At 43.5% G+C, this 21,575-nt stretch overlaps 1 pseudogene; it reads right to left on the reverse strand.

The window, feature by feature from the left end:
- Positions 1-10,985: 10,985 nt before the first annotated feature.
- On the reverse strand, positions 10,986-15,777 carry LOC134393268 (maternal B9.15 protein-like; annotated as a pseudogene).
- Between the last annotated feature and the right edge of the window lie 5,798 nt (positions 15,778-21,575).

Consider the following 21,575-nt stretch of genomic DNA (forward strand, 5'->3'; position numbering starts at 1 on the left):
CCTTCGCTGGACCAAATGTCGGAGGTGAAGTGCACCATCCGTGCCTCTGCCTGGCACAGACGACCCAGCAGGAACAGTACAGGGAAGGCACCACCCACCTGCTAAGGGTGGTGCGACACGGCAGCTTATGGTATGGAACCGCTAGCGCCATCAGCCTCTTGAAGCCTGTGTTGTCGACGAGGCTGAATGGCTGGTCATCCAACGCCACCATCTCACTGATGCAGGTGGTGATCTGGGTGGGCGTTGGAAAACACCATCTTGTGGATCCATACTTCCCCCACCCCATGCCCTCGAGGGTTGCCTGCCTAGCCCTCATGGGGATGGGAGATGGAGAGCTTAGAGTGGCAGTGCCAGCAGCAGCAGCAGCAGTAGCCTTTGGCTTTCCCTTGGAACCAGTCGCCTTGCAAGTGCCCGCCTCTTTCCCCAGCAAGATCGACTGGTGCTGCCTCTGAAGATGCATCTTCAGGCTGCTGGTTCCATAATGCCCTGTAGCTGAACCCCTGCTTAGGGTGAGTTTGCAGTGGCGACAGACAGCAAAGCGGGGATCCGCTCCCACCTCATAGTGGTCCCACACTATGCTTGTCTTTCGCTTCCATGGTGACACCAATTGCCCGCCTGAGCTCTCTGGTGTCGCCACAGAAACGGGTTACAGCGGAAGAGAGGTGGGATGAGACTGGGGAGAGAGCCTCGGCCTGCTGCTGCTCCTCCTCAGCACCCACATCCTGGAGGACCACCGCCTCCTCCTCCTCCCCCCCTCCACTGTGCTGAGGACCTCGTCTATCAGGACTGGAGACAGATCCATCAGCGGGCTCGTGGCCTCAAACAATAATGAAGGCGTTGGGGATACCCCTCCTCCTCCTCTAATGGCACTGCTGCCACGTGCCTCTTGCAAAGGGGCACTTTTTCCATTCCCATCCTCAAAAAGAGAATGCCGGGCACAAGTTGGAGAAGAGAGTGCCTCTGCCTGCTGCTTCTCCTGCTTCTGTTGAGGAGCAGCCAGCCAAGGAGTTGCCCGTTTGATTTTCACAGCAGGAGAGGCTGCCTGCTTACTGGTTCCAGCCTGAGCCTTCCCTTGACCACCACTGCTTTCAGCACACCCAGCCACAGACATGCGCCTGCTCCCTCTTCTCATGATGATAATATAATACTAATACTAATATATATTTGGGGAAATGGGACAAGTGTGTATGCTTTGCCCAAACTGGATTTGAAACGCTCAAACTGTATTGGCTTTTTTGCACTTCACAAGCAGTGCACACAGCACACTCACACAATAACACACAGTCCAAGTAACACACAGAGAGAAGAAATAGAGAATAATATTTTTTGGTACTTTTTTTATATAGAAGAAAGAAGGAAGATGAAACACAGTCAGGCTTTAAGAGGGGGAAGGGGGGGGGGAACCAACCAAACACTCCAAAAATTAAAAATAAAGTTTATATAAAATCAAAGTAAGGGAAAAACACAGAGCAAACTAAGCAAACAGTCAGAAACAAGCAAACAAACACACACACACAACCCAATCTAATCCTAAATCTATCTCCTCCAACTCCAAACAAACACAGCAGCAGCAACTAACTATAACTCCTCTCTCCAAAGACACCAACCCACAAAGACACAGAAAGCAGAAAGCTCTCAGGGTGGCTCTGCCTTAGTCCTCCCTCCAACGTTGGGATTGGAAGATGCTTCATGACGTGATCACTTCTCATCAGGATTAGGAGTTGAATCTCCCTGTCATCGCTACCCCCCCCCCGCTGCTTACCCCCTCCCGCTTTTTTTACCCTATTTTTTAAAAAATTATAGCAAGCGAACCGCACCAAGCAGAGTGCTGAGAGTAGGCTCAAAATGACCCCCAGCCACGACTTTCTAAACACAAGAAATTTCAGAAAGATAGCTTTAAAAACAAAACAGTTATTGCCCCTAATCTTTTCCGCAATGCAATCCTATGGGCAAAAAAAATCCAAAATGGCGGGCGGATCGCTCCGCGAAAAGAGAAGCACTCCGCCTATGGCCGCTTCTCTTCGCTATGCTCCTCCAGGCTCCCGGATCGCTTCTATTACGCCTCTGGGAAAGGTGGATCAGGCCAATTCGCTCCTTCTTCTCCGGTCCGAGGAGAAGCGGAGCATATCCCTAATTGACACCAATAATGTTAAGGGGGGGTTGGGGGAGAGCTTTTTCTCTCCATTTCTAGAGTGCTGTGCTTCCGAACTGAATGCACTTACACTAGAGTAAAACATAGAGACGGGCCAGTTATAAGCTATGTAATTAATGTAAGATGTGGTTTGACTCTTAATTCACTCATGGAATCAGCATTTTCTTAAAAATCTTTCTATTATTATTATTATTATTATTATTATTATTATTATTACATTTATATCCTACCATTTTTCCTCTCGCAAGGAACCCAAGGCCAGCTCACATCGTCCTCCTCTCCATATTTTCCTCACAACAACCCTGTGAGGTAGGTTAGGCTAAGAGTCAATGACTGGCTCCAAGTCACTCAGTGAGCTTCATGGACAAGTGGGAGTAGAACTGAGCTGTCCCGAGGCCCAGTCTATCACTTGAACCCCTAGACCATGCTGGCTCATGGGAACACAATATCATCAAGTGGAAGGAATCACTGGGTGTGTGTCCAAAGACTCACGTAGGGCAGAGGTAAGATTTAAGCCATACGTGGTGGAGCCTAGTAGCTATCAGAAGATGGGAAATATAGTATGTTCCTGGATATTTTCTTACCTCGATTAGGTGCAAGGGCCATTTGATTTTATGAATTTTTAAATGTATGGTTTCATATAGGTACAAAATATTTGACTTCTGTGAATTAATAAATTATATTTCTCCAAATAACGAGCCTATTAAGAATGAATTAATGAAACTCCTTTTGCTATAGAGATAGCTCACTCTCTCAGATATGGGGGAATTTGTGGAGTGTCTCCAGTGCCTCCCCAACCCCAGTCTATGCCATAGTGCCTGCAGCCCTCTGCAGGAAGAATAAAATCACTTGCAAAAGAAAGCTAGAAGTTTGAAGCCGAGAACAATGATCTTTCATGGGCAATTGAATATATCTGTGTCTTTTTTTTTGTTTTTGTTTTTAAGTTGTACACATCCTGCTCTTACAAATGTTTACTTGGAATTAACCCCCTCTGCAAAATGTAGCTGCCTCCCAAATAAGCAGAGGTACCATTGCTGCTCCAATTATGTTTGCTTATTTGTCATGAAAGCATGAATTAGAATGCCAGCAAACATTCACCTGTCTAAGAAAAATATCAATAGTGATGGCCTCAGATGATGTGCTTTCTTATTGCTACTGTGTAAGGTGATTTCCCCTGGCTTCAGAAATTAAATTTAAATTGCTGTAAGCTAAATTGGAGCCAGAGGAGAATAAGGCCAGATCTACACCAAGCAGGATGTAACACTGTGAAAACGGTATTTGGAATGTGTCCTGGGCCCCAATGGTTGTCGAAACCATTATAATGCAGTAATGTAGATCCTGCCTGAATCTAGCAATAGGTTCACACTGAATATTGAGCCACAGCTTATCACAGGGTTGGGAAGAAGCTAAATCAGGATCTACTGGTAGATCTCTGGGTGGTTTTTGCTAGGTCAGCAGGGATTTCCAGCTATGCTGCTAAAATCAATAGAAACCGGGCCAACCTAGTCTCCATAAGCATTGAGTTCCAAAGTCTGGGAGCCACCACAAAGAAGGCCCTCTCTCGCTTCCCCAACAAATACATTTCTGATGGCAGAGGAAATGAGAAAAGGACCTGCCTTTTTCCCAGTCGGGTAGTTTCCACGGACTTGTGGACCATTTCCCTAACTTTCTGGAAGTTTGTGCACATTTAGTAATAGAAAAATACACGAAATCTAAAAAAAAAAAATACAGCTGAAAATGCATTTCTCTCATAGGTTAAAGTGTGAAAATGAATATTGGGGATTTGCACATTTTCACAAGGGCAAATTTGTACAAGTGTGAATTTGCATTAATTTGGATTTTTTTTTTAAAAAAAATCCAATCCTATCGATGGGCGGATGACAGAACAAAAGGCGCCTGACAATCCACAAAATAGAGACAGAACAGGGTTTACACAATCCGTGCATCCCTACCTGCGCCCTTAGTTGAGAGCAAGAGCGGGGAGCCTTTTTCAGTCTGAGGACTGTATTCCAGGCCTAAGGTTTATCCTGGGGTTGTCCCTGCCTGCTCCTGGAGTCCCCTGTGTGTCATTTAGATGCACAGGGATGACCCCGGGACGATCCCAGGATAAACCTTAGGTTTAGCTAAGGCTTCAGTCTGGAAAAGATCGGTGTGTCTGTGTGTCAAAGGCAAAGCAGGGAGGCCAAAGCACTGGACTTTCTGTTAGGATTCCCAAATCCCAGCCTAGACAGGCCTACTCAGAAGTAAGCAGGGCTGATTTACTCAGAAGTCAGCACAAGCCAGGCTTTCTGTGCATAACTGCTCAGAGGCAAGCACTCTCTGTAATTCAAACTTCTAACTGCCCTCCCCAAATCATATCTTAATTAATTAATTAATTAATTGTGTTTTACTTTACTGAGGATAGTTAGTTGTGACCAAGTGGAAAGCACTGGCTGCAGCGGTTGATTGTTGCATCAGTATACAAGAAAGACATTGGGATCAAGACTCATATGAACTGTAAATATCACCATTCCTTCTTCTAGATGTAGAGATTACTTGAGGCATGTCTACACCAGCCCTATATCCTGGGATTGTCCCAGGATCATTCCTGTGCATCCAGATGCCACACACGGGATCCCGGGAGCAGGCAGGGACAATCTCTCCATTTTCCTGGGATAACTCTTAGGTGGAGAAAGGGCCCTAGAGACCCAAACACATGGATGGAAGGAAAAGGAAAGGAACCTCTTGTGCAAGCACTGAGTCATTACTGACTCTTGGAGGGACACCAGCTTCCGCTGACATTTTCTTGGCAGGCCTTGTGGCGGGGTGGTTTGCCGTTGCCTTCCCCGGCCGTTATTACCTTTCCCCCAGCTAACTGGGTACTCATTTTACCGACCTCAGGAGGATGGAAGGTTGAGTCGACCCGAGCCAGCTGCCTGGAACCAGCTTCCGCTGGGATCGAACTCAGGTTGTGGGGAGAGTTTCAGCTGCAGAAATTGCTGCTCTGCGCAAGCTGAGGATGGTTTTCTGGTAACGGATATAGGAATATACATGCAATGTCTACATGTAGCCACTGGAGTGCACCAAAACTCTACTGGAAATAATTCATTAAGAGTGAAGGAAATGTGGGAGGAAAGACGGTATACAAACCTGCTAACACTGAAGATATCTCAGTAGCTAAGAAAGGCCTGCTAAAGAAGACTCCATAGCTCAGAGGTAGAACATATGCTTTGAATGTAAGATGTCTCAGGTCTGACATCTCCACTTGGAAGGAAGGTGGAGGGGAAGACCTCTACCTCCAAACCTGGAACGTTGCTGCCAGTCAAACTAGCCCACTCTGGGCTAGACAAACAAACAGAAATCATGCAGTTTCTGGCAGGTCTTATCATTTAGAAGTCTGTGCTTAAGAATGGAAAGATGCTGTACAATTCCCGCCCTTGCTTACATCCAGAAGAATAAAAGAAAGCTGTTCTGGTGGCTGGAGAAGTGAAGACGAAAACAGACAGCTGCTACACCCAGTGCAGCGACTGAGCTGAAGAGGTTGCCCACATGCCCTGGCCAGTGGGTATCTACCAGAGGCAGTTGTGACAGGGACAGGCTACGTGGCACCAGCTAATGTTCACATGCTACAGGACATGGGAGAGTCATTGGCAATCAGTGTTGGCAGAACCAACAGCAAGGTTTAGCCCAGGCATATGGCGGCACATCTTAATCACCCACATGTTTAGTTTTTTTAACCGTTTTTAATGCTTTATGTGTGTATGTTCTACGTTTTAGAATTTTAAATCTTGTATACTCGTTTTTATCTTAATTTTAGAATTTCTGTAAACCACCCAGAGAGCCCTGGCTATGGGAGCAGTATATAAGTGCAATAAATAAATAAATAAATAAAATAGCCATTCATCTGAATTAACATGCAGTAGCTCCACTTAGTCTTTATGGTTTGGGATCCAAAGCTTGACCTCCTTGTTTTTCCATTTCCCTCTGTGCTCTCCCTTCTTATGGTTCTTTGAGTTTAAATCAGGCTTGGACTGGTCAGCTCATCAAATAGAGGACACCTTCAAATACAAACTGCCAGTTCTCCAAAGTAGAGGACTGTAAAGTAGGACCCTTGGCCATTCTGCAAATTGCCTATCTTGCAGGAAGAAAGACAAATTGTCAACCTTGCCTTAGAGAAAATGTCCTGTTCTGCTTCGAACAAGGAACAATTAAATTAAGGGTAGTCTAATTACAAGAAACAAAAAACTGCTTCCTTTTCCTTCCCTCTTCTCCCTGTCACTGAACTCTTGTGCCCAGGTTTATTACTGATTTATTGTTGAACACTAAATGGATGAAAGCCAGTGGTTTTTTTATATATAAATTTTTATTGACTTTTTACCTACATCAATACAATTAACAAAAAAAGAACATAATACATAAACTCAAAATATCATTTATATCAAATATTCACGCTTAATCTATTTAACATAATCATACTCAACATAAAAGTGCACCCCCCACCACGGGATCTCATTCCTGTTTCCAAAAACTCATAGTTTCTTTTGCTGGTTGTTTCCCACTTTCCTTAGAAAACACAAATACTAGGAACTTTTTCCAAATTCCCTCAAAATCATTCGTTTTTACTATACCTCTTCTCGCTTTAATATTACATGTCAATTTATCATTAATAGCAATATCCCACACTTCTTTATACCATTCTTCAATACAATAATCACCTTGAATCTTCCAGTTCCTAGCTAAGATTAACCTTGCTGCTGTCAACAAATTCGTTATAAATTCCTTAGTTTCTTTAGTACATTTAAAGTCTTCTTGCAGTGAGAGTAATGCAACTCTTGGTGTTTCTTCTATTTTCATTCCAACAATAAAGCCAGTGTTGTCCCTCCACCTGGTGGCTTCAGTGGTGTGAGTCAAATAGCTTGTTCAATTACAATTGGTAAGATTGCTATGACTGGTTTCTGCTCTGCTGTTCTTTCTGTTACTCCTGTTGATGTATAAACAAAAATGAAATGAATGCAGACTTCACACTTCAAAACTCTCCATGTAGATTTGCTCTCATATTGTGTGGAATCATGTTAATCTTCACTAAGATGCCTCTGAAGGAAGCAAAAAAAAAAAAGGCTTTAAAGCACAAATGGCACTAAATCTTGGAATAGAACTGAGTAGAGGAAAATTTAAGTCTGGGTAGGGGGTGGGGAATTCCTAACTGAGATCATTCAGCCTGTGGGATAGTTTCTTAAGGGAAATGGAAAAATTCTCATTATTTGAGTCATTTAAAACTAGACTGCAAGAAAATAGTTGAGGGGCACCAGGGGCTGTTTTGGTCTGGGGGAATGGAACCGAAAATGTCAAGCTGTTTTCTTCCATCTTTGCTTTCTGGTGTTGTACTTGGAATCAGACAGGAAAGCTTTAAAAGAAGATACCAATGCTATTGTAAACTAGTAACTCTTTCAGTTAGTGGGAAATGATATCTACATGAGCAGATCCATAATTAAGGAAACAAAGGACCAGAAGGCTGAGGAAAATGGGGTGGGCCAGATAGATTGAGATGCGGAAGTGGAATAGGATGGAAAAGTGAACATCAAAAGGTGCAACTCAGGAGTGGATCTTTGGGCACAATCCAACCCAAGCTCCTTTATTTATTTATTTATTTATTTAAAACATTTTTATAGCGCCACCTCACCATTTCTGGCATCGAGGCGTTTTACAATAACACATAAAACAATTCCATTAAAATCCTCAACCCACATTACAACAATTCCATTAAAACCCTCACCCTCAAACCATTAAAAGCCCTCAACCCCAATTTAAACCACCCCCTCCCCAAACTCTTGTGAAAATATAAAAGCCTTACAAAGGCGTTTGAAGCAATTAAAAGTGGGAGCCTGTCGAATCTCCAGTGGCACATTGTTCCATAACCGGGGGCCAGCCACTGAAAAAGCCCTGGCCCCCGCACATTCCAATTTGTAGCGGGGGACCATCAGGGCACCCTGCTCCTGAGGGCGAGTCTGCCAATGGCCCTTTCCGGGTTGGTAGGCATCGCGCAAGCGCTCCCCCCCTTCCGACAGGAGCCCATCTATTTCGAGCCCGCGCTGCGCTCAAGACCAGCGCCGAGACGGCTGGCCCAACCTGTGTGTGCACACTTGCCTCCACAAAGCAGACTGGGCCCGGTCAGCAAGCCCCGGAGGTAGGCCGGGACTGGAGGGAGGGCGGGGGGAACCCTTTGAAAGGGTAACGAGGCCCCGGGATTGAAGGTGCTTGCAGCCCTGTGTGCGGAAGGGGGGGTTTAATGGACTTCCCACCCGTATGGGCTTCCTGCCCCAGAGTTTGCGCCACTCTGCGCGGCTTCCTGAAGGCACTGAGGCCCGGGATTAAAGGGGAACTAGCGGCCCCGTGAGCGCTTCCTCTCATGTGCGCGGGCAACCCGGTCGTATGCCAACAGAGTTGCCTGTGCCATGCTCCTATTCCCGCGCTTCAAACCTGGGGGCTTAAGCCCAAAGACGTCGCTGCTCCTAATGAGGGCAGCTCCAGATGTCAGCTCCTGAAGCTGCGAAAGCGAGAAGGTCTGAGAGGGGTAAGCGGCCGGCTTTTATTCGGCGCAAAACCCCTCGACCCAGTGGCGTGAAATCATGCCCAATACTAGATGGGCACGTCTCTCCCTTGCCCCGCCCGCAAATCCCTCCCCACGCCCAGGCTTTGCCAGGCATGGCAGAATGGGCATAATCGTTACTAGTCAATGCAGAAAAAAAGTTATTAGCAATTTACACTGTAAATTAGTTAATTTAAAAACATATTTACTTGTTTTGTGGAAGGATGCCTCCAAGCGAAGGACAGCCTTCAGCACTTCCTCATTGCTATGAATGCCTGATGTTTCTGGTCCTTCACCAGACTGGTGAGCTGCTGGAGGTTGTGTTGATGTGGACTGTTCTCCTGAAAGGGGAAGCATGTACTTTTAGCAATGAAATCCAGTGAGCATCACTCATTACCTTGGTTTGTTAAAGTATTCTATAGTTTAGTGTAATCAGTGATAGACCTGCGTTATCAGGATGTGGTGGTGAGATTTCATCTTCGCCTTCCTGTGCTGCTGCAGTGGCTTGCTGCTGGCCTCTTCTGGATCGGGGAGCTGGCTGCATGTCTGAAAAGTAAACAAAGTAATAGTATGTTTGAGCGCAGGAAAATTAATAATGTTTATGTTTTCCACTAGAAAGTTATAGCTAAATCATTATATTACATTTTTTTATAATAAAGTTAAATATAATGATATAATGATTAAAAAAATCCAATGTACTTTCATAACTAAATAGGAAACACAAAACTTTTAATTACAAAATGTATTCACATTTTTTGTATTTATGTAACAAATTTACAGTGGTGTTTCATTAAGTTCTTTTTATTATATATATTTAATATAATGACACAACTCTATAAATATAGAATTAGAAACTGCCTTAACATTAGACTAACTTGTTTGTTACTGTCATGCTGTAACTGCTGCAGATACAGTCAGGTTCTCAGACATGACTGAAATTTTAACTTAACAGCATTAATCTGCAATGAATGCATTTTATTTAATCTAATTAGTTTTATGAAATAAGTAGGAAGTACTTAAAGAAAAGTGGCTTTATATTCCTTAACAATAAAAACTTACTTGCAGGTCGCCTTTCCAACCAGCTAGGCTCCCCTGCATCCCGCCACAGCCTATGTAGTGCGTCATAATGTGGGGGTCTTAGACACCTTGGGGGTGGCCCTTGATGTAACTCCAAGGAGTCAAAAAATTTGGCCTTGATGGTCTTGAATTTTGTGCGGGCCTGTAGTGCACTCCGCGGGTATCCTTCCGAGGTAAGAGTCCTCGCGGCTTTTTAAAAAATGGACAGGAGCTCTGCCTGCCCTGATTTAATTAATTCTTCTAATAATAGTTCTACTTCCTCTATTTGCCAGTAGGCAACTCTCCATCGGCTACAATGAAAGGCGGCACTTCGACGTCCCCAATTCTCTATATATCATTGGAAGGGCAAAAAACTCCAACATCCATTGCCTCAAAGAGTCCTGGCCAATCTACGACATGTACTGTTGATGCCATATATCCTAGAAGGCTCTGCACGTCGTAAGCTGTGCAGTGTGTTGATGATAGATGTTTCGCCTTTGAGGTTAACTGTCTCAACTTCTTGGGAGGTAAATATGCCCTGCCTATGACTGAGTCAAGCAGTGGCCTGGTTCTGCTGCCCATCGTCGTCCTCGAGCCCGGTCTTCTTCTTCTGCTCTTTGCGCCGCCTTCCTGCAACAAGCATACATAAATGTGAGGGCAGCAGAATTTGGCAGCAGCAGAGTTTCTATTTTCTTGTTACTTTTTAAAGTGCAGACTATACAGAGTTTCCATTGTTATCTCAGTTTTACAGAAGCGCTAAACGTTTGGAGAAAAGGAATTGGCCGAAGGAGTGAGAATTCTTCCCCACTAAATCTCAATCCTCTCCAAAAACTTAATAATAAAAACTTTTTTTAATCCAGCTCCCCTGCCTATCCTGCTCTAACTACTAGACACCTGCTTCCCTGCCAGAGCTGAGAAAAGAACCCAGGTTTCCTCTGCCTAACCCATGTCAAAGCCCAGGCTTCCGGTTCTGACTGCATGATGACATGCTAAGTAATATACAATCGGAATGCTAAAGTCGTTTCGCACCATGGAAACAAGGTGACCCCGCCAACCGTGAAACATGCACAACTCGGAAGCATCACATGGATGATTTGCTCCTGAAAGATTTCCAAGACTGCGGCCTGGATTACTCACTCCGCTTAAGGCATGCGGTCAGGAACTGCAGTCTTCACCTGGCCTCTGTTTCTCTCCTCCACATCCCCACAACCCTCACATTTTGGAGGCCCCCTTGGTGAGGCATTTCAGCAGGTTCGGGTTGGGTTTCCTGGCAACCGGTGGTTTTGAGACAGTAGCCAGCGGTATGTAGAAGACAGTGACGGGCTGGTAGGTGGGGATGTAGCTGACCACAGCTTGAGGGCATGGGACCCAAAGAGGAGATGGCACATAGTAATACTAGGTAGTCTGTTCGGCATCGTTCCTCTCCAGTTGATTTGTGCTCAGCGCCCATGTTGTTGCTGGAGCCTTGGCCATCCCCTTGTCCTCCGACGAGCAGTCCGAGGGAGACTCGAAATAGTAGTTGGATGTCACCAGCTCGGGACTAGCTTTCCCGCTGCGGATCTCCTTGTCTTTCACCTTGAAGTGTAGTGGTTGTTCTCTCCAAGCCTACAGCACACTTCGCCAGGGTCAATCCAGATGGAGACTTTTTCCCGGGGCGACGCTAACTGTGAGTAATCCAGGCCGCAGTCTTGGCAATCTTTCAGGAGCAAATCATCCACGTGATGCTTCCGATTGATCTGGATGCCCCTGTAAGCCTGTCCTTTGAGGGAGTTTCTCCGGGTACCAATGAATGCTCTACCTGCCAACTGTCCAGTTTCTTGTGACGGTTCACCAGGCAGGTGATGAACCACGCTCCTGTTTCCACTTCCTCTTTGATCACGGGGCGTCAGTCATGTGTCCAACGTTCTGTGCTCTTGCTCGCCCTCGCAGCCACGGGGTTCTCTTGTTGCTCTGTGCAACGCGTGCATGTTTCTTCTGGGTGCCTCTGACTCTCCACCGCCTTGTCCGTGTTCATGTATTCCCATTCCCCAGGCAATCACACACCCTTACATTCAGCCAAGAAGGAACAAACAAACCAAAAAGCACAAGAAAAGAAAGCCAAGACAGAGAGAGCACTGGAAGCTAACAAGAAGAACATTGGTGGACAGTGGCCTGATCTGCTCATCTGGAGTATTTACATTGGTGTAAAGTGGATGATCTTGTTTGGCCAATTCAGAAGAGACAGAGGGAGAAGCAACAAACTTACCTGCACAGTTGTTTAGGCAGCATAGGGCGGAAAAGGAAGCCCGGCGCAGGTCTTTGCGAATTTATGCTAGACGCCAGGTCAATAGGGAACACCTGTAGCTGCCAGGGAGGGGGATTTAGAGAGCAGGGAAGCAACAGGAACTTTGCCAGAGATTAACTGAGCATCCTGGCGAAAGCTCTTGATTCCTGTTTCGGATCTTGGTGACCTTGTATCCTGGTTGAACGTCGCATTGGAATTCGTAACCTGCTCGTATCCCTGGACTTCTGGACTGTTTTCTTGGACTCTCTCTGCCTGTCGTAAGCCTTTGACTCTCGGAATGGAACTGGACTCTGTCTCATGTTTAATTGTCTTGTACTCTGATATTAAAGAGTTAACTGTGTTGTTTCATAGCACAGCTGAAGATGAACTCCACTGTTCGTTTGCTGGGTTTGTGGCCGAATTCTTGGGCTTGTCTGGGCACGCTGCCCACATCTGTATCTCTGTCTAATTAGCTGGTCTATTGGCAGCTTTCCCGGACGGATCTGCTCATTGGGAGCATTGACATTGGTGGAAAGTGGACGTGCCAAGTGACCTTGAGGACACCTTGCTAGAGACCTCAAAAGGGGAAACAGTGGACTTCTCCCACTGTAGTCTACCTCCCGGTGAGGCGGAAGAACAAACCTTGAGTGCAAGTGAAGTCAATGACTTGCATGAGGAACAAACCAACCAAACTTTATATATAATATAAAAAGCACAAGAAAAGAAAGCTAAGACAGAGAGCACTGGAAGCTAACAAGAAGAACATTGGTGGACAGTGCCCTGATCTGCTCATCTGGAGCACTTACATTGGTGGAAAGTGGCCTATGTGGCGCATCAGAAGCATTTACATTGGGGTAAAGTGGCCTGATCTGCTCATCTGGCAATGGACCACTTTTGCCAGCCTCAAAAAGTGACAGGTGTGCAGTAGTGGGAGAAGCTTGGGTGCCTCTGCCATTTTATTTTCACTGGGGGAGAGACAGCCTGCCTACTACTGCTGGTGCCAGCGCCAGTGCCTTGCCCCCTGCCACCTCGCCTAAGCACAGACGGGTTGCATCTGCTGCCGTGTTTCTTTATTATGATTTTATTTGGGGGGTAAATTGGGATGATGATGTTTTGTGGTGCTTTGCCCCTCATGTTTATGTAAGCTTATGCACACTGTATAAGCAAGCACACAAATTGTCTCACACACAGAACGGGGGGGATAGATGATTTTTTTTTGTAATTTTTTTGTTTTTTGTTTATAAAGAAGAAAGATGAACAGAAAGAATGAACCCACTCACAGACAAAAGGGTTTTAGAAAGGAAAGGACCGAGGGAAAGGGGGAGGGGAACAAACACACTCCACGGGGGGGGGGGGGGGAGTTTATATAATATAAAAAGCAGAAGCCAAGCAAGCCAAGAGAGGGCACAAGAAAGCTAAGGAGAAGGAAAAAGTCAGAAACCAACACACACACACACTCAAAAATCCTCAATAACTCCTCCAACAAACACAGCTCAAATGAAACCACTCCTCGCTGACCTAAGTCCTTGACACCTCTGGCTGTTGGAAGTACTCCTCAAGAGCAAGCAGAGTTTTAGAAGCTTCCCAGCAGAAACAGTAGAAACCAAGAAAGCTCACAAACTGTTTTAGTTTCAAACAGAGCTTTACTGAAATATAGATTGGTTTAATTAAATATGTATTTACAGCACACATGTAGCATCTAATATTTTACAGCACATACACATACTCACATTGGTCACAGGAGAGAGATAGAAGACACATAATCAGGAGCATTATATACATGGCAACCTGTACAATCAGTCCAGCCAATAATTGGCAATTAGACCCACCCCACTAACAACTAATTATCTCAGTGTCCGGATGGTGGCCTTGGCATTTCCAGTATGTCTTCAGTCAGAGGGCATACTAAAAAGCTGAGGAACAAAGTAAAACTGATCCATTCCAGGATCCAACACCCCTTTTACCTTTTGGGAAAAACATTATACAGATATTTACAGTAATTCCTTCCTGAAACCTTGAAATCAATGCAGTGATTACTAAAAGCCAACATGGATTTGTCAAGGACAAGTCCTGTCAGACTAATTTGATCTCGTTTTTTGATAAGGTAACCTCCCTTGTGGACCTTGGGAACGCTGTGGACGTCATATATCTTGACTTCAGCAAAGCTTTTGACAAAGTACCACATGACATTCTGATTAACAAACTAGCTAAAAGTGGGCTAGATGGAACAACTATTAGGTGGATTCACAGTTGGCTACAGAATCGGACTCAAAGAGTACTTATCAATGGAACCTTCTCAAACTGGGGAGAGGCAACGAGTGGGGTGCCGCAGGGCTCAGTCCTGGGCCCAGTGCTCTTCAACATTTTTATTAATGATTTGGACGAGGAGGTGCAGGGAACGCTGATCAAATTTGCAGATGACACAAAATTGGGTGGGATAGCTAATACCCTGGAAGACAGAAACAAACTTCAAAGTGATCTTGATAGGCTGGAGTGCTGGGCTGAAAACAACAGAAGGAAATATAATAGGGATAAATGCCAAGTTCTACATTTAGGGAATAGAAACCAAATGCACAGTTACAAGATGGGGGACACTTGGTTCAGCAATACTACAAACGAGAAGGATCTTGGAATTGTTGTAGATGGCAAGCTGAATATGAGCCAAGAGTGCAATATGGCTGCAAGAAAGGCAAATGCTATTTTGGGCTGCATTAATAGAAGTATAGCTTCCAAATCACGTGAGGTACTGGTTCCTCTCTATTCGGCCCTGGTTAGGCCTCATCTAGAGTATTGTGTCCAGTTCTGGGCTCCACAATTCAAGAAGGATGCAGACAAGCTGGAGTGTGTTCAGAAGAGGGCAACCAGGATGATCAGAGGTCTAGAAACAAAGCCCTATGAAGAGAGACTGAAAGAGCTGGGCATGTTTAGCCTGGAGAAGAGAAGATTGAGGGGAGACATGATAGCACTCTTCAAATACTTAAAAGGTTGTCACACAGAGGAGGGCCAGGATCTCTTCTCGATCCTCCCAGAGTGCAGGACACGGAATAACGGGCTCAAGTTAAAAGAAGCCAGATTCCAGCTGGACATCAGGAAAAACTTCCTGACTGTTAGAGCAGTGTGATGGTGGAATCAGTTACCTAGGGAGGTTGTGGGCTCTCCCACACTAGAGGCATTCAAGAGGCAGCTGGACAAGCATCTGTCAGGGATGCTTTAGGGTGGATTCCTGCATTGAGCAGGGGGTTGGACTCGATGGCCTTGTAGACCCCTTCCAACTCTGCTATTCTATGATTCTATGAAAGTTTCACACTGCTCCATGTGCCTAACAACTCCTAACGGCTTAGTGAACAAGTCTGCAATGTTCTCTCTTGATTCACAATAAACAAGCCTCAATGTTTTATTTCTGATGTGTTCCTTTACGTTCTGGTATTTAATAGCAATGTGTTTGGACCTAGCCTTGAACATGTCAGCATTAGCTAACGTTATACAGGACTGTGAGTCACAGTAAACAGGGACTGGTAGTGTAAAAGAGATTTTGAAATCTTTCAGCAACTGTATAAACCAAGTAATCTCACCACATAGCTCAGACAATGCTCCATACTCTGCTTCACAAGAAGATGTGGACACGTATGACTGCTTTTTAGCTTTCCAGGTGATCAAGGCTTTCCCATATATTAACACTAGTCCTGATGTTGATTTTTGATCTTCCAGGCATCCGGCCCAATCAGAGTCGACATACCCCATAAACTGCTTGTCCTGCTCTGCTGATAGCTTCAGTCAAAAATCTAGAGTCCCCTTTAAATACCTGAGAACACGTTTAATTGCCTGCCAAGCTGGGATCATTGACGAGGCAACGAACCTACTTAGAAGTGCCACTGATGCGGCAAGATCTGGCCTAGACCAGGACACCAGATAAAAGTAATGTGCCCATCACAGAATGATAAAGATCTGGGTCACAAAAACTTTCGCTTGTAAATTCTTGCACACATCTACTGCTAAAAGACTTCTGACCCCTTTGCAATCCTGCATTCCACAGGCTTCTAGCAAGTTCAAATTTTTTTGGTTTTGATTAAGCACATAGCTTCCATCCTCTGCTGTTTTGATCTCTACACCCAAGTAGTTCTTTACTGGACCTAGTGCCTTTAACCTATACCTTTTCTCAAGTTGTTTTGCAACTTCCTGGACTTGTCCAGTGTCACTACAGGCCACTAATAAATCATCCACAAATAATAAAATTACTTTGTAGTTCTTCCCACTTCCTTGTGTGTACAAACAAAGATCTGCTAGGCTTCTGCTGAATCCCAACTCATTGACTAGAGTAGAATTTAGACAATCATTCCAGCATCTAGCACTCTGTCTTAAGCTATAAATTGCACGTTTGAGACACCACACGGTACCTGTCTGGCTTTCGAAACCTACTGGTTTTTTCATATAAATACTTTCCGAAAGCTGCGCATTTATTTATTTAATTTATTTATTCATTACACTTATATACCGCTCCCATAGCCAGGGCTCTCTGGGCGGTTTACAGAAATTCTAAAATTGAGGTAAAAACAAGTATACAAAATTTAAAACTCTAAAACAGTACATACACACATAAAGCATTAAAAACCGATTAAAAACGAAACGTGGGTAATTAGGATGTGCCGCCATATGCCTGGGCAAAGAGGAAAGTCTTAACCTGGCTCCGGAAAGATAGTAGCGTTGGTGCCAGGCGAGCCTCATCAGGGAGATCGTTCAGGTACGCGGTCTCAAAATCAAAATGATGGACCACTAATTTTTCTTTTCCTGCAATTGTAAGAAGCCTCAGAGTCTCTGCCTTGCAAGTGGGAGAAAAAGTTTGATCATAATCAACATCCTTAATCTGATTAAAAATCCTTGCAACCAGCCTGGCTTTAAACTTTTCTTCTCCAGATTCAAGCCTCTTACGTTTGAAAACCCAGCGACAAGTTACTTTCCTTCAGGCAATTTAGACTCTTCAAATCCCCCCCCCCCAGACTTTGCATTTCACACTTCATAGCTGATTCCCACCTTTGTTTCTCCAAGGGACCTGGGGCGAATCTACACTGTAGCTTACAACGTTATTTCTTGCCTTTGTTCCGTTATTGATTATAACGTCACTATGTTTAACGGAGCTCAGTAGCATTACTTACCTTTTCCTGTAACGTTATACCGGAGCACACTGTTAGTTGCCCCATTGTCTGATCCTTGATCCTGTCCTTTCTATGATCCTCCTAATGCCCAGACTGTCTCTTCCCACTTCCGTTTCTTGTGCTTTCTGCACCTAGTTTTTCATTCCTTTATGCGCATGCTCCTAATTTGAAATCTTTGTGGCGGGAGTTCTGGAGAGAAGTATTGTGTATTGAGGATTGTCAGAGTTTGGCATTGACGATAGTGCAGTGATGGCTGGTGACAGGAATGTCTTCAATCTTTCAAATTTCTTAGACTTGATTACCGTGGCATTACATGCCTTGGAGATGGCAATTAATGCATTGCAAGATTTGGATGACGAGCCGTGCATGATTAGCAGGTCTAGGAATGCCTTCCAGAAATCTTACCGGAGAAGGATGGCTTGCCTTGTTGCTCGTTTTAACCTCAACATGAGTGATATGGCAAAAATGTCCAAATTTATAACTTTTCCTGTTGTCTTCCGCCGCTACTGGGCAATACCCACCAGCAAAGACTGGTGGGAAAACTTTGTTTTAAAGGTTTGGAGTGATGCCCAGTGGATTGAAACCTTCCGGATGAGTCGTTCCACCTTATTTGAAATTGTAGCACTGTTAACTCCTTCTCTCCTTCGAAAACGCACTGCAATGAGAGAACCTATACCAGTTGAGAAGAAGGTGGCTATATCTATCTGGAAACTGGCAAATCCTGGTTATTACAAGAATGCTGTGGATCTTTTTGGAGTTGGGCGGTCAACTGTGGCAATAGTTTTCGTTGTTTTGTCTTGCCATTACTGATAGTAATGACAATCAGAGCTCGTGTTTATAGTAATTCTTGGACGATATCCATATTGTAGAATTTAAAACAAGGTGTATTGAAAATACAAGCATTACTGATACTTCAGCACTACAGTAATGTCTTCATTATATGCTACATTTGCCTATCATTTCTTCTTTATATATTTATAGAGAAGCAGTGAAATAAAATACTTCTTAAGTACTTTACTTCTTAAGTAACCATTGATGTAGTAGGAGTACCACATCCAAAAGTATTAAATATAATATTTCTTTGAAAGAAGTGTTCCTAAAAATGTTTAAGAGTGGTATACCTTATATGTTAAGAGTAAGCTTTACAAGTTTATGTTATTTTCATATTAGTTTACAGTGCTGAAATGTATATAATAGCTACATAATCCCAAATCCATTTTCGAAAGACATGTGTGTGCAATTAACAATGAAAATATGTCCTTAGCTATAAATGTAGTCTTCATTTTGCATAACTTACAATGTTAATATCTAAATGTACAGTATTCATAATGTTGTCTAAAGCAGAAAAAAGTTTAGAACACGGAATATTGAAATGACAATAATTAACATTATTACTAAAATAAAGTAATTTCTTTATTACTTTGAAATTACTTTATTACTAAAATAAAGTAATTTCAAAGGGGCAGGAAACATGAGTGACATTACACTGCATTACTAGCTGAATTAGAGCCATTGTTGTTATGGTGCAGAAAAAAAGGCAAATGCTATTTTTTGGAAAAATTAAAATAGTTTTGTTTTCCAAATCATGTGAGGTAATTTCTCCTCTGTATTTGGCCCTGCTTAGGGCACATATTGATTATAAAGTGCATTTCAGGACATCACACTTGTAGAGGGACAAAGAGAAGCTGGAGCATGTTCAGAGGAGGGCAACCAGGATGATCAGGGGTCTGGAAACAAAGCCCTATGAAGAGAGACTGAAAGATTAGCCAGGAGAAGAGAACATTAATGGGAGACATACTCTTCCAATACTGTTTGACCCAAAATGGCATCTGGAGCTCCGGAATGGTTTGGATCGATCTGGACCTCCCCTGACCTGACTCGAATCCGAATTTAGGGGATCTGGAATGGAGCAGAGCACAGCCCTATTAAGTACCTGTGGAGATCATGGGTGGGGCAAACAAACACTTTCTTCGGGCCTCAGCACAACAGGCACGCCTTCTCCACAACAGCCCCACTACAAAGGATTGACCTTTGTGAGTTCAGCCCAAAGTTAAATTCTCTAGTGACATACAAAGCTATCCTACTAACTGATTTCCATGCTACATAGTTTTCTTGGTGTGATGTTGAACTTTCATGTGATGGTAGTCCGTCTTTATGCTTTCTCCAGCCTCTGTTGATGCTCCATCTGGTTTTTTTTGGAGAGCAGTGATGTATTCGTAGAACTTTTATTGAAACGGAACCTTGGCATACAGTACAGAGATTATTTTACTATACTCTAACATAACCAGTCTCTGCTGCAGGTTTCAGCATTACATAAAACTTTTGTTAGGCGAGTACGAAAAGCATGATTTTCAGCATTACGTGGAATGCTACTCAGAATTCCCAAAGAACTGATTTTGAGGAACGACTGCATTTGGCAGCATTGTTCTTGTCAATAACTCTGACATTATTCACAAAGTTATAGTACTGATGAATCATAGAATAGCAGTGTTGGAAGGGGGCTATAAGTCCATCGCTTTGATGTCTTTGAAACATATGCCTGCATTTACACTTCAGAAACCCAAAAAGGGGGGGGGGTCAAAAAAGAAAATGAGATATTTTAATACAAATGTATAAAACCTTACTTAGAAAAAAGCACATATAAAATGCAAAAAAGAAAAAAAGTGGACCGTTCACTGCCTTCATCTGCGGCCAGCCTTGCGCTTAGCTTTTATTTTGTCAGCCTGCAGATCCCTGTGTTTCAGTTTTGAATTTTCTAACCATGTATTGAGGCATTAGATTTCTAAATCTTCTTCTGGTGATGCTGCTGAGGTTTAGGTTTTCCATCCTGGAAATAGAAATCTTGTTGGCTTGCTTGCCTCAAATACGGAGTAAGAGTAACAACCCCAAGAGTTATTCTCCAGCATGGAGAAACTGAGCTTTCCCTTTGAACTAATTTCAGGGGCCTGTTGCTGTCTGCTAATTCACAGGGTTGTCGCACAACATGCAGGACATTCCAAAAATGTGGAACAGTTATAAGAGAGTGTCTCTGCATGTCTATGAATGTGCTGCATGGATGTTGTACTCCAGTGGGTGTTCGCCCTTGAACTTAACAATTGTAAAGGCAGCAAGGGAGTAGTTATGCATAGCCAAGCTGTTCCAAGTTTTCTGGGAAGAAACCTTAAATGCTGCTTTCTGTCCTGAAAAGTGCAGGCAAATAGACGTGTGAAATATCAGTTGTATTTCTTAATAGCGAGCTGAATACAGAGAGGAACTTTACATGGCACAGCTGTGATGGAAAGTCCAAATCAAATAATGCAGTTTGTTCATGTTCCACTGTTTATACTCGGTTATAACTGTATAGGTAAAAGCAGAGACAATTTCCCCCCTGAAAAGGCACAATTAAAAACACACACATAGAAAAAAGTTTCCTGGCAGTGAGGATGTAACTGGAACATTTAGCAGCTAGACAAGTACTTACTATCCAGCTGTGTCTGTCTGTTTATAGTTCATAGACATGGGCCATAATATAAGGAAGAAAACACATCACTCGTATTTTCCTATCACAGTTTAATTTATTAGCTTCAGGATTAAAAAGTCAGGAAAACATCCGATGAAAAATAAACTGGAAAGGATGCATTGGGCCGGGTCTTTGCATGAGTAATGCCATGGAATGCAGCACAACTTTAACTTTCAGAGGGGATGAAGTCTATTGTAGCCAAACTGCTAAAGGGTCTTGTGGCAGCTTAATGTCTAAGTGATTTGTTTTAGCATAGGTTTTCATGGCACAGTGGCAATGAAATGCAGACAGTATAGTCTGACAACTCTACATAAAGTTATCATAAGCAGAGTGACCATTCAAAAAAGCTGTAATTGGTGATAATACAATATTCCCATGCTATGTTAATTAACACGTGTAATAGGGGTAGGGAACCATTATTTCTATTCAAGCTTAAATAGATGGAACTAATCAAGAAATTTCATTATAGTCCTGCAATTTCACAGAGTTTCCCTTTGAATTTATTTTGGTGGAGAATGACACCAAAATAATTCCTTCCTGCATAAGGAAAAAAAGAATTACCAACAATTTACATATCTAATAATGATGCAAAGAATAGTATTCGATCTATTTCTTAAACTTTGAAATACAGGCCTCCCCTTTTACAGAGGTAGGCTGCAACAGATTTCCTAGGATGGTGCTTCTTTCCAAACAGTGTATTGTCAGTGCTTTTCAAAATTTCCTGCAGACTCAAATGAATCTGAGCAAGCATCAGATTTCAAACGATAATCATTTCATCAATGATCAACAGAACTAATGGATTAAACACTTTTCCTAACACTTCAGCATCGTCCACCTCATTTTCTATACTCCCATTTTACTCCCATGATTTACAGGAAGCACAAGAAGGT

The sequence above is a fragment of the Elgaria multicarinata genome, chromosome 2 (genome assembly GCF_023053635.1).
Source record: "Elgaria multicarinata webbii isolate HBS135686 ecotype San Diego chromosome 2, rElgMul1.1.pri, whole genome shotgun sequence".
Classification (NCBI taxonomy): domain Eukaryota; kingdom Metazoa; phylum Chordata; class Lepidosauria; order Squamata; family Anguidae; genus Elgaria; species Elgaria multicarinata.